At 41.4% G+C, this 15,540-nt stretch overlaps 2 long non-coding RNA genes across 2 annotated transcripts in view; one reads left to right on the top strand and one right to left on the bottom strand.

The window, feature by feature from the left end:
- Positions 1 to 15,540, top strand: part of LOC309631374 — a 473,017-nt gene that overhangs the window by 254,709 nt on the left and 202,768 nt on the right. The window lies entirely within an intron of this gene.
- LOC309631375 overlaps positions 477 to 15,540 on the bottom strand; it is a 35,927-nt gene continuing 20,863 nt past the window's right edge. Inside the window, exon 2 of the long non-coding RNA XR_014246229.1 lies at positions 477 to 8,243. This is a non-coding gene — a long non-coding RNA (uncharacterized lncRNA). The remainder of the gene's footprint in view (positions 8,244 to 15,540) is intronic.

Here is a 15,540-nt window from a genome sequence, read left to right as displayed (position 1 = left end):
GTTTGCTGAGCTGAAGGAGAAGATTGATTGTCCTTCTGGGACAAATCTGGAAGATGGCCCCCAGTTTTTGAAATCTGGTGATGCTGCCATCGTTGATATGGTTCCTGGCAAACACATGTGTTTTGAGAGCTTCTCTGACTATCCTCCTCTGGGCCATTTTGCTGTTAGTGACACGAGACAGACGGTTGTTGTGGGTGTCATCAAAGCAGTGGACAAGAAGGCAGCTGGAGCTGGCAAGGTCACCAAGTCTGCCCAGAAAGCTCAGAAGGCTAAATGAACATTATCCCCAATACCTGCCACCCCAGTCTTAATCAGTGGTGGAAGAACTGTCTCAGAACCATTTGTCTCAACTGGCCATTTAAGTTTAATAGCAAAAAGACTGGTTAATGATAACAATGCATCGTAAAACCTTCGGAAGGAAAGGAGAATGTTTTGTGGACCATTTGTTTTGTGTGTGGCAGTTTTAAGTTATTAGATTTTAAATCAGTACTTTTTAATGGAAACAACTTGACCAAAAATCTGTCACAGAATTTGAGACCCATTTAAAACGTTTAATGAGAAAAAAACCAAAAAACAAAAAACTCGGTTTCCTGCTGTGGTGACCAGCTCAACAATTTACTCTTGTGTTAACCTGCCTGCCTTCTTCTCTCCCTCCCTCCTTCTTCCCTCCCTCCCTCCCTTCCCTCCTTATTTCCTTCCTCCTGTTGCCTCACTCCTGTTTCCTGGGATCACTTCAAAAACTAAGCCTCCTGCACTCAAGCCCTTGGCTCAGGTTCCCCTCTCAGAGGGGAAGCTCAGGTTAAGAGAGGTTTACTGGGGCTTCTTCTGGAAAGAGAAACTAGATCTCAGAGCTGTATAGAATTTTAGCAAATTTGGACTGGAAGAATCCTGAGAGATCATATAGCACATCCACTCATTTTAGAGATCTGGAAACAGGCCAGGGACTTACCCCAGCCCTCCCAGCCCAGGGATAATCTGGAATTTCTGTTCTTCATGAGGTGAACTAATCTATATAAACACACAGTGCTTAACACACAGCAGGTGCATGGTAAATGTGAAAATGGAATGACATGGGGAGGGGAGTGGATAAAGGTCTGCTGTGAGAGTGGACAAAATGTTTCCATATGTCTCGGTGGCAAGCCTCTGTCTCCAGGATCCTGGCTCTTGCCACCTGTTGCTGCTCCTCTGGGCTCTTTGCACAGATGATGTCAAGGGAACTCTGTATGATTAAAGGCATCCCAAGAAAGGCAGCCCTTAAGGAAAAAGGACTCAGTGACAAATCTTAGTGGAAACACTTGTTCCTCCATTTCTGCACCAGAGGCAGAGAGTTTGGACAAAGGCAACCAGCGTTCCCTAGAGATTGCTTAGAGCCTTTATGGATCAACCCAACTAAAATAATTTAGTTCAATTCCACAACTTTTTGTGCCAGGAACTGCCTAGGTCTGAAGAGTCAGTAATAGAGTGGTCTGTGCTCCAGGAGACACATAGTCCTGTGGCTCATAAAAGCAGCCCTCCTGAGAAGGGAGTTCTGGACCAAATTTATTAAACCAAACTATTGTGATGGATACCCCCTAACCTGTAAGAAAGCACCTGCACCAGGGAGAATAGAAGAAATAAATGACATAGGAGAAGGAAGAAAGTCCATACGTATTACATACTTTCTCCATGACAGAGGTTAGGTCTTCAGAGCAACCTCTCCTGTGCTCTGTTCATGATGTTGATGAGATCGTGCTAACTGGACTTGTTGGCAGGAAGCGGCCTTGCTAAGACACATGTTTACAAAAAAATGGGAGTTAATCTCCACAAAGATACAAAGACCTATTTGTTAAAAGATCAAGTCCATTTTAAGGGGTATAATGGTTTGGAGCATACCCAAACACCCCCTCTAGGGTGAGTGACAAGTTGTTGTGTCTTGGGCCCTCAAACACTACCTCTACTGCCAGCTCACTCTGGGTTCCTCATGCTGATGGTCTGGCAGGCAAAGAAAAAAAATTACTGTACTGGTGGGGGTAATTGACCTTGACTGATATGAGGAACTATGGTGGCTTCTATACAGCAAAGGGCAGGGAGGAATATACCTGGAATTCATGGGATTCACCAGGTATCACTTCATGCTTTCTTGCTCAGTGATATTAGTGGATGAGCAATTTTGACATCCGTGGCCTAACAAGGGAAAGACAACTAAAGATGCAGACTCTTCTCTGAAGGGTCTGTGATGCCCCATCAGGAAAGCAATGCAGACCAATCAAAGTGCTGACTGAGGGAGGGAATCTAGAAAGGATGGTGGAGGAAGGGGGTGATGAACATTAATTATGGCTTCAGGACAGCTATAGCAGTAGGGAGTGTAGCTGGTTTCACTAACTGTCTTTTATTAATTATTTGGGGAGTTGTGGCTGGCCACCATCCTGAAGGAGACTGTGATAAATTAGATTTAAGGGAGGGAGGGCATGAGCAGATCTGAGTGGTAAAAAGGATGGAATGTATCAGTCACTTCTTGAGCATCACTTTACATCCTCTTGGGCTCACTCCTTCCAGCCACTGCTGCAGTGACCTCTCCCACAGAGGTTTCGACCTACTTCACAAAGATGGGACCTCATTCTCCTACCATGTGCCTCTTGCTATCTGTCCTGGGTTTTCTAATGGCACAGTATGGGACACCCATGGGAAGCCGTTAGGCACTGCCGTATATGCAACCTGGATGTGCAGAGCAATGAACACCTTGGGGTGGGGGCAGCCCTTAACCAATGGGGGATGGTTGTGGATAGACAAATGCTCCTCCCTTTTCTTCTCTCAGACGGACAATCTAAGATACAATTCATAAGGTTTTTCAGATGGATGCAGGATCGACCATTCACTCCCTTAACAGTGGCCAATTTGATAACGTATCCTAATATTGGCTCTCTCTTCTTCCGTTTCATTTCCCTGTCCCTTACTCCTGATCCTAGGATCACAATCCTGCATAAACCACGCACACAGAAGTCTTCATTTAGGGCTCTGCTTTCTCTGGGTAATCCAGCTTAAGAAACACTCCCAGGTCTGCTCCTTTGGAGCTGTGAGACTTCAGGATAGTTACTTAATCTTTTAAATCTTGTCCCCCCTGCCTTCCATCCCCCCTGGAGGGAGATGCTCCCCGAAGCACTTGGAATCCTGGAATTAGAGCAAAATGGGGCTCTGTTAGAGAAGAAGAGGGAAAGAAAGAAATGGTTTTTGGTAAGTGGACAAGTCAGGGTTCTGGGGGGTAGGAAAGAGCTGGTATACTCAGAAGGAATGGTTGAAAAGAGTTTAGCAAAGACCTATGCAGTGTGGACAGGGTTGAGGGAAACCAGGAGGAGGAGGTGAAGCACACAGTGACTGGCACTGTAGGAGACTGCTCCCATTCCTGGGTGTACTGTTGTCAGGTAGCTATAAGAGATAGCTGCATGGCAGGTGCTATGGTTTTTGCTAGAAGAATTCAGCCACTGTCAAGCTCAAGACCTGCAGGGAGAGAGTCGGAGGATAAATAGCCCAACCTTTCTTTCCTCCCACCTTCTATCTCCTACTGACAGCTTCTGTTTGTTGAATCCAACCAGAGGCTAGAGGACAAGGAGGCTTGATTGGTCCAGTCCATACAGGTCAGCCTCCTGGGGCACAAAGCAGGTTGGAGAATGGAGCTGAAGAGGCAAATGGAGAACATCTAGTCTAGTGGAAAGCAAGCATCTGTCCCAGTAACTTTATTTGAAACTTATAACTATAGTAACATATACAACTGGCGTGGACAAATTTAGGAACACAACTGACTCTTGATAAGCAAACAACTCAGTCAGTGAGAACAGACATGCATTAGGGCATGAGAGCATGGCCCAGTAGCCATGAGCAATCAGTGTACTCTGGGCTTGGCTGGTTTACTTCTCAGTGGAAATGGAGGGTATTGGCTCGGTCTGTGAGTCAGTTAGAGGAGATGGGTTAGGAGAGCTTTCCTATTTTATCTCCCATCTTTCCTGAGGTGGATAAAGAGCAGACAAGATTCTGTTAAATACAGTTTAGTATTGTTTATTAAGTATTTCCAATGTACCTATTATTGAGAAATAGATACTGTAGGGAAAAACAGAGGAAGGATAAGATATGGCCTCAAGCCTCCTGGAGTTTACATTCTAGGTGGGGGGATAAATTCCACAGATGAAACAGAATAAAAAACAAGAGAGAGAATTGAAATGCTGAAGTGTGGGATCCAGATGAATCACAAGGAATTTGACCAAGGTGTGCCACATCCAAGTCTATGGTTTCTACAGGGTCTTCAAGGGCCTCCCACCTGGGTGGGATGTGGTTAAAGCCTTTATGCATGAGTTTGGAGACCAGGGTGTGCCTAATCAAAATTGGGCAATGGGACTAAAAAGAATGTATCATACTTGGACATTCGATTTCCTCCCTTTTGGGTGGAGGCCTCTTGGATCTCCTTGTCTTAACTATGTCTGTTGAAGGCTCATGTTGGGTTTCTCAGGGCCCAGACTGATGAGGGGTCATGGGCTAGAATAGACACTTGGGAATCCTTTGTTCTTTGCAGATATTTCATGTGTACAGGGCCGAGGAGGAAAGCCATTTGCAAGGCTGGTGAGTGGTGTTCACTCCATGGGTGGTGAGGATGGATAAGAGGTCCAGTATCCTCACTGGTCTTGCTCTCTACACACTGAAAGGGAAGGTGAAGTGTTAAACTCATCCATTATCCCTCAAGAGTTAGGGCAGGATTTCACAAAGTGTGTTCTCTGGGACATAAATGTCCAGGAAATGATAAGAAAAATTTCATGAAAGAAAAGGGTTCCTTTGCTGAGTAAGTTTAGGAAACACTAGATTAAACAAAGTTAAATAAGGTTTCCTCTACAAGGTCTCTCAGAGTCTTGAATGTGATGCTGTGTATTATGAAATTCCTGCAAGGGGCTAGCAATGGCATGCAGATTCCCAAACTTTTTTGATCCAAAGAACCCCTTTTTTAGGAACACCCAAGAATATCTCTTGGAACACTAGCACTCTGAGGAACAGTTTCAGAAATGCTTAATATGTGGGAAATTTGCCTTTTAAATAGGGACCCCACAACAGAGCACAATGTTTAACACCACAGGATTTCTGCTAATACATAGCTTTTCAGGCACCAGTGGGAAGTGGGGGGAATTCCCTCAGCATTCCTGGAACCTCCCCTTTCCTCCACTGGGTTGAAGAGTGGGCAACATTGAGGGAGGGCTTTAGGTGAGGGGGCAGGTAGCAGAGAGAGTTCCTGATGATGGACAGAACAAAAGAAGCCAGAGGTAGGGAATTTTGGAACCTCTTTCATAAAGGGCTAAAAGAACCTGGGGAGGAGAAATGTGGGGCTTCCAATATGGTGGGACTTGGGAGATCCTGAAGTGATCCTCTCCTTCCTTAAAAAGGCTTTCACTTCCTACTCTCAAGGCAGCAGTGCATATTTTATAAATTTTCCACACCCCCTCTCCCCAGGGAGCAGGAAGAGACTGAAGATGCAAGAATCTATTGCATCTAGAATCTGTATTTTTACCAGGGTTTCTAGTTCATGGAATTGTCTGGCAACTATAGGTCCATGAGGAAGGAAACCCCCCAGCATACTTGAGATGCTGAAGTATTTTACTCAAAGCCTCAGTGCAATCACCATGAGAAATAGACAAGAACAACTGGCTTTGGCTTAAAAATAGGAAAGTTCAGAGGTCACAGAAACCCCCAAGTCTGGGTCTCTGGGTTAAATGTATTGAGTTGAACCATGATAAAATTGCCCCTTTCCCTAGGTCAGAAATGGTTGAATATTGACCATTTTATATGGGTCAGCCTATATCTGGCAAACATTTATGGGAGAGCCAGAGGGAGAAAAGTGTGAGTGTGTGTGTGTGTGTATGTGTGTGTGTGTGTTTATGTGTGTGTGTGTGTAGCGAGTACATTGCTGGGAGGCTAGTCTTATATGTAATGGAAATAGATTCCTTGCTGATAAAAAGGTGGAAGAGAAAGGCTCTCTTGGGCATATTTCCAATGGGTGAACAACAAGATTAGAAGTTCATAACAGGTCTAGACTCAAGGAGATAAAGGTGGAGGTTGTTGGGACTGGCTTTTAGGATTAGGTGTAGAAAGACACTGGACACACTGCTGGTCTCTAGGAACAAGGCATGGGCACCTGGGTCTGACAATGCATTAAGTCACAAGCTGTTAGTGACTTAGACATGAGAAAGACTGAAATAAAGGAGTCACTCTCATTAGGAGAAATTGAACCAGCCCTTTAAGGTGGTGGCTTATTCCCTACTCTTTAGCCTGTCCCTTCATTTGTCCTCCCAGTACACCTGAAAATCAAAGTGGTGGGATGTAGGGTAGGACTGGGAACAAGGTATATAGAGAGACATAGTTAACATAGGGGAGTGTGGTCAGCTCCGGGGAATTTCCATGCCCATCACCTCAGCTAGTCCTTTTGAAGGATGAACACAGCTGTTATAATGGTAAGTTTCCTAATTTCCATAATACTTTAAAACCTACAAAACAGCCCACAGATATTATCTAGTTTATTCTGATTTTCAAACAACCTTTGGAAATGGTATCGCAATTCCCATTTTCCAGATAGGAGATCATGGCTCAGAGAACAAATTCCCCAAGAATGGTAATTGGCAGAATCAGGTTCAAACCTGTATCTTTGGACTCCAGATGGAATATTGGTTTGGTTTGATCTCATGGAGTGTGACCAATGTCATCACATAACCAGGAAGTCCTAAGGCAAAAGCGGTTGTTCAGGGACCAGGCAGGTAACAGGTGTGAGTGAAGCTGGTTGGTTATAGGCAATAGGGAGTGGTGGGGACTGTGGCTCAGGATTGGTGAGTCTACATCCTGCCAGAAGGGGTAGTCACTACTCAGCTCCAGGTGATTATTGCCAGGAAGATGTGCCAGTCTAATTTTTTTGAGAGAAGCTGGAAGTTCAATTAAATAAGTGTTTACTGAGTGCCTACTACGCACCAGGCACCACAGTAAAGCAGTGAATAAAATGGATAAAAAACTCTAGATTTTTATGTGAGCTTGTCCATTTTTTTTTTTTTAAATCAGGACTCTGACTTTTTTTTAAAATTATTTATTTATTTATGTATTTATTTATGGCTGTGTTGGGTCTTCGTTTCTGTGCGAGGGCTTTCTCTAGTTGCGGCAAGTGGGGGGCCACTCTTCATCGTGGTGCGTGGGCCTCTCACTATCGCGGCCTCTCTTGTTGCAGAGCACAGGCTCCAGACGCGCAGGCTCAGTAATTGTGGCTCACAGGCCTAGTTGCTCCGCAGTATGTGGGATCTTCCCAGACCAGGGCTCGAACCCGTGTCCCCTGCATTAGCAGGCAGATTCTCAACCACTGTGCCACCAGGGAAGCCCCAGCTTGTCCAATTTTTAAGTGTTGGGAGCTAAACTAATAGAAAATTTAGAAAACATTATTCAAGCCAAACAAAACACATCTGTGAGTTACATTTGTCCTGTAAGTTGCCAGTTTGTGACTTCAGTTCAAAAACTTTGATGGACCAAGTGTTCTCCAAAAAGGGGACTGTGCAGAAGGGCCCGCTAGGTTCAGGGAAGAAACTGTTAACACTTTTATTCATACTGGTCTTTTATCTCGTCCTTTAAAAATTCTTATTTTTGTGAATACGCTATCATATACATAACTAATTCGAGTACAGCACATGTATGTCCTTATAAATATTTCAGTAGATATTATTTCTATTTAAATAACAATAGATCTTATAATATTTCAATAGATATGTTAAGGGCACATGATTATTTTATTGATAGTGATGTGGATCAGGAAAAGTTCAAGACCACTGGGAATAGTCTTTACAAAGCAGATATTTGTACACTCCCTGCCTGAAACAGGGATAAAGCTGTAGACTTCAGTTTAGTGTCCAGAGGGCTTCTAGGATGTGGGAGTGGGCAGAATGTCTATAGCAAGATTGACTAAACACAAGCCATCCCCCTGTTCCTTCTGCCAGAGCGGCTGTCCTATGAGTGAAAACTGTGGGCCTTGCTGAGTGATGGAAGAAACAACTGGATGATGGGGTCAGTTCAGGGTAGAACTCCCCTGCCAAGGTTATGGGGCTCTTATAGTCATGATTGTTTTTACTTCTTAGAAAATGAAACATGCTTGTGAGATTGTAGCTGTACTGGAGAAATGAGGATGGAGGGGTCGTATAATACTCACCCTTAAGTGTCAGGAGGTTATTACAGGAAGGCAGGTGATCAGGGACTCATCAACTTCTCTGAGGACAGAACATGAATAGGTGAATGTAAACTAATAGGGAGATTTGGGTTACAACTACAGAAGATATTTCTTCTTTTCTTAAACTGCTTTTAAAACATTGAAGTATAGTTAATTTACAAGTGTTAGTTTCAGGTGTACAGAAAGATGACTGAGTTATATATATTATATATATATTCTTTTGCAGATTCTTTTCCATTATAGGTTATTACAAGATATTGAATATAGTTCCTTGTGCTATACAGTAAGTCCTTGTTGTTTACCTATTTTATATATAGCAGCATGTATATATTAATCCCAAACTCCTAATTTATCTTCCCCCCTCCTCCCCATATCCCCTTTGGTAACCAAAGTTTGTTTTACAGAAGACATTTCTGACAGTGAGCTTTGTCTGAGTCCTGTTCTAAAGGCTGTCTTGGACACTGTACTCCCCATCTGTCAGTAGAGTGGCAACATTATGTCCTGAAAAGAGCACAGGATGAGGAGCCAGAAAATGAGTGCTCTAGTTCTGCAGAGACCTTTGGGTGTTCCTGACCATAGACAATGCCATATCTGTCCTTCTCTGGATCTCTCTTTCCTCTCTTGGATAAAGAAGGGCATGGTCTATGGTCTCTGAGCTTCTTTCTTCTACTTCGAACTTTAGTCTCATGCTAAGAGTCTGAGTGTTGGAAAGTAGTCACTAGGTGTTGCAAAGTGTTTTCTCGGGACAGAACAAGTTGTCTCTAACCCAGGTCAGTATACTAGCTGTTATAGCAAACAGATTGCAAAATGTATACTGGTTCTTAGATAGTAGAAGCTTATTTGTTGTTCACAAAAATTGTAAATGTGTTTTCTTGATTGGTAGCTATTTTCCTCCAAGTATTGAGAGAAGGATCTACGATCTTTCTATCTTGAAGTTCTACCATCTTCAATATATGGCTCTAAGGTGGCCAGGCTCATCTATATCAAGCTGATAGGAGGGGGAAAAGCATGGAAAATTGAGCCTGGGATATTTTTGTGGGCCAGACTGGGAAGGGTGTGCATTAATTCTGCTCAAATTCTATTGACTAGAAATCAGTCACAAGGAAATGCTTAACTACAAAGGGAAGCTGGGAAATGTAGTTTCTCAAAAAAGAGGAAATGGATTTGGACAATGAGAACCCATCTATGCCACAGAGAGGAGAGCTAAAAAGATAAAGGATCATGTGGTGTGGAAAAGAGTAGGATGAGAGTGATGTTAATTATCTTCCTGTTTATAAAGAGCTTGGAACAGTCCTCTGCTGAAGAATGGCAGGACCTCAGCTTAAAAGATTTCCTGCACCACAGGGAAGAGCCCTGAGCTAAGACTCAAGACACTCAAGGTTCTAGTTTTGGTTGTGTTTGGACGTTGCTATGGAACTGAGTAGAATTTACTTGACTATTGTGCTTCAGTTTCCTCATCTGTAAATGGCAACCAAAATACAGAACTGACATGAATTTCTGAGGAGTCAGGTGTAACAACATCATGCACATTTTAGAAAAAATACAAGAGTAATTACAACAGAGAGTGAACTTAAACTGCTGGTAGAGAAAATTAAGTTAGATGAGAAAATAAAACTTCCCCCATAGTGGAACAAGAGAAACTTTTAGGGAATGTGTAAATAACTTTAAGAAATCAATGTGAATTTAAAGTGATGAAAGGGAAAAACCTACAACCAAGGTTACTCTACCCAGCAAGGATCTCATTCAGATTCAATGAAGAAATTAAAACCTTTACAGACAAGCAAAAGTTAAGAGAATTCAGCACCACCAAACCAGCTTTACAACAAATGCTAAAGGAACTTCTCTAGGCAGGAAACACAAAAGAAGGAAAAGACCTACAAAAACAAACCCAAAACAATTAAGAAAATGGTGATAAGAACATACATATCGATAATTACCTTAAATGTAAATGGATTAAATGCTCCAACCAAAAGACATAGACTGGGTGAATGGATACAAAAACAAGAGCCGTATATATGCTGTCTACAAGAGACCCACTTCAGACCGAGGGACACATACAGACTGAAAGTGAGGGGATGGAAAAAGATATTCCATGCAAATGGAAATCAAAAGAAAGCTGGAGTAGCAATTCTCATATCAGACAAAATAGACTTTAAAATAAAGACTATTACAAGACACAAAGAAGGACACTACATAATGATCAAGGGATCAATCCAAGAAGAAGATATAACAATTGTAAATATTTATGCATCCAACATAGGAGCACCTCAATACATAAGGCAAATGCTAACAGCCATAAAAGGGGAAATTGACAGTAACACAAAAATAGTAGGGGACTTTAACACCCACTTTCACCAACGGACAGATCATCCAAAATGAAAATAAATAAGGAAACACAAGCTTTAAATGACACATTAAACAAGATGGACTTAATTGATGTTTATAGAACATTCCACCCAAAAACAACAGAATACATTTTCTTCTCAAGTGCTCATGGAACATTCTCCAGGATAGATCATATCTTGGGTCACAAATCAAGCCTTGGTAAATTTAAGAAAATTGAAATCGTATCAAGTATCTTTTCCAACCACAACGCTATGAGACTAGATTTCAATTACAGGTAAAAAACTGTAAAAAACACAAACACATGGAGGCTAAACAATACACTGCTAAATAACCAAGAGATCACTGAAGAAATCAAAGAGGAAATCAAAAAAAACCTAGAAACAAATGACAATGAAAACAAGATGACCCAAAACCTATGGGATGCAGCAAAAGCAGTTCTAAGAGGGAAGTTTATAGCAATACAGTCCTACCTCAAGAAACAAGAAAAATCTCAAATAAACAACCTAAACTTACAGCTAAAGCAATTAGAGAAAGAAGGACAAAACCCCCCAAAGTTAGCAGAAGGAAAGAAACCATAAAGATCAGATCAGAAATAAATGAAAAAGAAATGAAGGAAACAATAGCAAAGATCAATAAAACTAAAAGCTGGTTCTTTGAGAAGATAAACAAAATTGATAAACCACTAGCCAGACTCATCAAGAAAAAAAGGGAAAAGATTCAAATCAACAGAATTAGAAATGAAAAAGGAGAAGTAACAACTGACACTGCAGAAATACAAAGGGTCATGTGGGATTACTACAAGCAACTATATGCCAATAAAATGGACAGCCTGGAAGAAATGGACAAATTCTTAGAAAAGCACAACCTTCCGAGACTGAACCAGGAAGAAATAGAAAATATAAACAGACCAATCACAAGTACTGAAATTGAAACTGTGATTAAAAATCTTCCAACAAACAAAAGTGCAGGACCAGATGGCTTCACAGGCGAATTCTATCAAACATTTAGAGAAGAGCTAACACCTATTCTTCTCAAACTCTTCCAAAATATAGCAGAGGGAGGAACACTCCCAAACTCATTCCACAAAGCCACCATCACCCTGATACCAAAACCAGACAAAGATGTCACACAAAAAAGAAAACTACAGGCCAATATCACTGATGAACATAGATGCATAGCAAACAGAATCCAACAGCACATTAAAAGGACCATAAACCATGATCAAGTGGGATTTATCCCAGGAATGCAAGGATTCTTCAATATATGCAAATCAGTCGATGTGATATGCCATATTAACAAATTGAAGGAGAAAAACCATATGATAATCTCAACAGATGCAGAAAAAGCTTTTGACAAAATTCAACACCCATTTATGATAAAAAACCTTCCAGAAAGTGGGCATAGAGGGAACTTACCTCAACATAATAAAGGCCGTATATGACAAACCCACAGCCAACATCGTTCTCAATGGTGAAAAACTAAAATCATTTCCTCTAAGATCAGGAACAAGACAAGGTTGCCCACTGTCACCACTATTATTCAACATATTTTTGGAAGTTTTAGCCACAGCAATCAGAGAAGAAAAAGAAATAAAAGGAATCCAAATCAGAAAAGAAGAAGTAAAGCTGTCAGTGTTTGCAGATGACATGATACTATGCATAGAGAATCCTAAAGATGCTACCAGAAAACTACTAGAGCTAATCAATGAATTTGGTAAAGTAGCAGGATACAAAATTAATGCAGAGAAATCTCTTGCATTCCTATACACTAATGATGGAAAATCTGAAAGAGAAATTAAGGAAACACTCCCATTTACCATTTCTGCAACAAAAAGAATAAAATACCTAGGAATAAACCTACCTAAGGAGACAAAAGACCTGTATGCAGAGAACTATAAGACACTGATGAAAGAAATTAAAGATGATACCCACAGATGGAAAGATATACCATGTTCTTGGATTGGTAGATTCAACATTGTGAAAATGACTATACTACCTGAAGCAATCTACAGAACCAATGTAATCCCTATCAAACCACCAATGGCATTTTTCACAGAACTAGAACAAAAAAATTTCACAATTTGTGTGGAAACACAAAAGACCCCGCATAACCAAAGCAATCTTGAGAAAGAAAAACACAGCTGGAGGAATCAGGCTCCCTGACTTCAGACTATACTACAAAACTACAGTATTAAGACAGTATAGTACTGACACAAAAACAGAAATATAGATCTATGGAACAGGATAGAAAGCCCAGAGATAAACCCACACACATATGGTCACCTTGTCTTTGATAAAGGAGGCAAGAATATACAGTGGAGAAAAGACAGCCTCTTCAATAAGTGGTGTGGGGAAAACTGGACAGCTACATGTAAAAGAATGAAATTAGAACACTTCCTAACACCATACACAAAAATAAACTCAAAATGGATTAAAGACTTAAATGTAAGTCCAGACAGTATAAAACTCTTAGAGGAAAACATAGGAAGAACACTCTTTGACATAAATCACAGCAAGATCCTTTTTCACCCACCTTCTAGAGAAATGGAAATAAAAACAAAATAAATAAATGGGACCTAATGAAACTTAAAGGCTTTTGCACAGCAAAGGAAACCATAAACAAGACGAAAAGACAACCCTCAGAATGGGAGAAAATATTTGCAAATGAAGCAACTGACAAAGGATTAATCTCCAAAATATATAAGCAGTTCATGCAGCTTAATATCAAGAAAAAAAAACCCAATCCAAAAATGGGCAAAGACCTAAATAGACATTTCTCCAGAGAAGGTATACAGATTGCCAACAAACACATGAAAGAATGCTCAACATCACTAATCATTAGAGAAATTCAAATCAAAACTACAATGAGGTATTGCCTCACACCGCTCCAAATGGCCATCATCAAAAAACCTACAAACCATAAATGCTGGAGTGGGTGTGGAGAAAAGGGAACCCTCTTGCACTGTTGGTGGGAATGTAAATTGATACAGCCACTATGGAGAACAGTATGCAGGTTACTTAAGAAACTACAAATAAAACTACCATATGACCCAGCAACCCCACTACTGGGCATATACCCTGAGAAAACCAAAATTCAAAAAGAGTCATGTACCAAAATGTTCATTGCAGCACTATTTACAATAGCCAGGACATGGAAGCAACCTAAGTGTCCATCGAGAAATGAATGGATAAAGAAGATGTGGCACATATATACAATGGAATATTACCCAGCCATAAAAAAAATGAAATTGAGTTATTTGTAGTGAGGTGGATGGACTAGAGTCTGTCATACAGAGTGAAGAAAGTCAGAAAGAGAAAAACAAACGCCGTATGCTAACACATATATATGGAAATTTTAAAAAAATTGGTTCTGAAGAACCTTGGGGTAGGACAGGAATAAATACACAGATGTAGAGAATGGACTTGAGGACACGGAGAGGGGGAAGGGTAAGTTTGGACGAAGTGAGAGAGTGGTATTGACCTATATATGCTACCAAATGTAAAATAGATAGCTAGTGGGAAGCAGCCGCATAGCACAGGGAGATCAGTCCGTGCTTTGTGACCACCTAGAGGGGTGGGATAGGGAGGGTGGGAGGGAGACGCAAGAGGGAGGGGATATGGGGATATATGTATACATATAGCTGATTCACTTTGTTATACAGCAGAAACTAACACAAATTGCAAAGCAATTATACTGCAGTAAGATGTTAAAAAAAAAAAACAACAAAGAAGAAATCAATGTGAAAAAATTTTGTGAATAGTGGAAAAAGAGCTCAAACTTGGTGGATGTTTTGTGGAGGGAAGGGAGGACATGGGTGTGGGTCCTGGGTCAGCAAGCCAGTTGCTGTTTGATCTTGAGTGAGTGAGTTCTTCCCCTCTCTGGGCTTCCGTATTCCTCTTGTAAAACAAAGGGATTGGATTACACATTTTGCTAAAGTCTCATTCCCAAATGGTAAGCTTCTGACTACGTTTAATCATGTCAAAGTGTGGGGATTTGAAGGGCTTTAAGTGCCTATGCTGATGAACACAGTGCTGACAGATGGGCTCCAAACACATCCAATTTCCAGGTGAATCCTTCAACTTGGAAGTTCAATCGACACCTTGAACCTTCCATGCCCTTGCAAAGCATTATGGTATCTTCCTTCCCCAAACCTTTCTTCCTGCACCCTTCCACATCTCAGTAAGACGGCAACTATTCTGAGAGCCCCCTTCATCAACCTCACTTTCAGACATAGCCTGCATCCCACTGACCAGCAAGCCCTGTCACTCTACCATCAAAATACACCCCAAATCTCACCCGTTACCTGCCAACACCTTAGTGCGAGCCACCGTCATGTCTCACCTGGCTGCATGCACCGACTGCTCTCCCAGATCCCACTCTTGCCCTCTTATCATCTAGTTTTCACATAACAGTCAGGGTGAGCTCCTTATCCTTTCTTCCATTAAAACTCTTCCAATGACTTCTTATCCCTTTTGGAGTAAAACTCCTTGCCTTGGCCTGGGGAGATTTCTGACCTCATCTCTAACCCTCTCCTGCCCTCCTGCCCACTTCCCAACATGGATGTAGCCATTTTGGCTACTCTTCAGCACTCTGGGCTCATTTCCGTCCCAGCACTGTGGTGCTCTCTGGCCCTTCTGCTTGGGGCACTCTCCTTCCAGATCTTCTCTGGCTCCTTCCCTTGCTCCACTCGGGTCTTGGCTCAAATGTCTCTTCTTTGAGGAGGCTGAGTGCCCACCTTCGTTCTTTTCTAGCTCCTAATTCGTTGATCTCTCGGCCTCATAATTTTTCCCTAAAGCACTTAACACTCCCTGGAATTATTTTCTTACTTGCTTACTTGTGTATTTTCCATCTCTCTCTCTCCACTAGAATCTTTACACCATAAATGCAGGGACTTTTTCTGTCTTTTATACAACTGTGTTTCCCATAGCATGTATAGTAAGTATTCAATAAATGTTAATTGAATTAATGGATAAATCAGTGAAGAGAAACTG

Source organism: Balaenoptera borealis (genome assembly GCF_965194805.1).
Source record: "Balaenoptera borealis genome assembly, chromosome: 6".
In the NCBI taxonomy this organism is placed as follows: domain Eukaryota; kingdom Metazoa; phylum Chordata; class Mammalia; order Artiodactyla; family Balaenopteridae; genus Balaenoptera; species Balaenoptera borealis.
The sequence above is the reverse complement of the archived record's forward strand: the minus strand, read 5'-3'. Positions and strand labels throughout refer to the sequence as shown.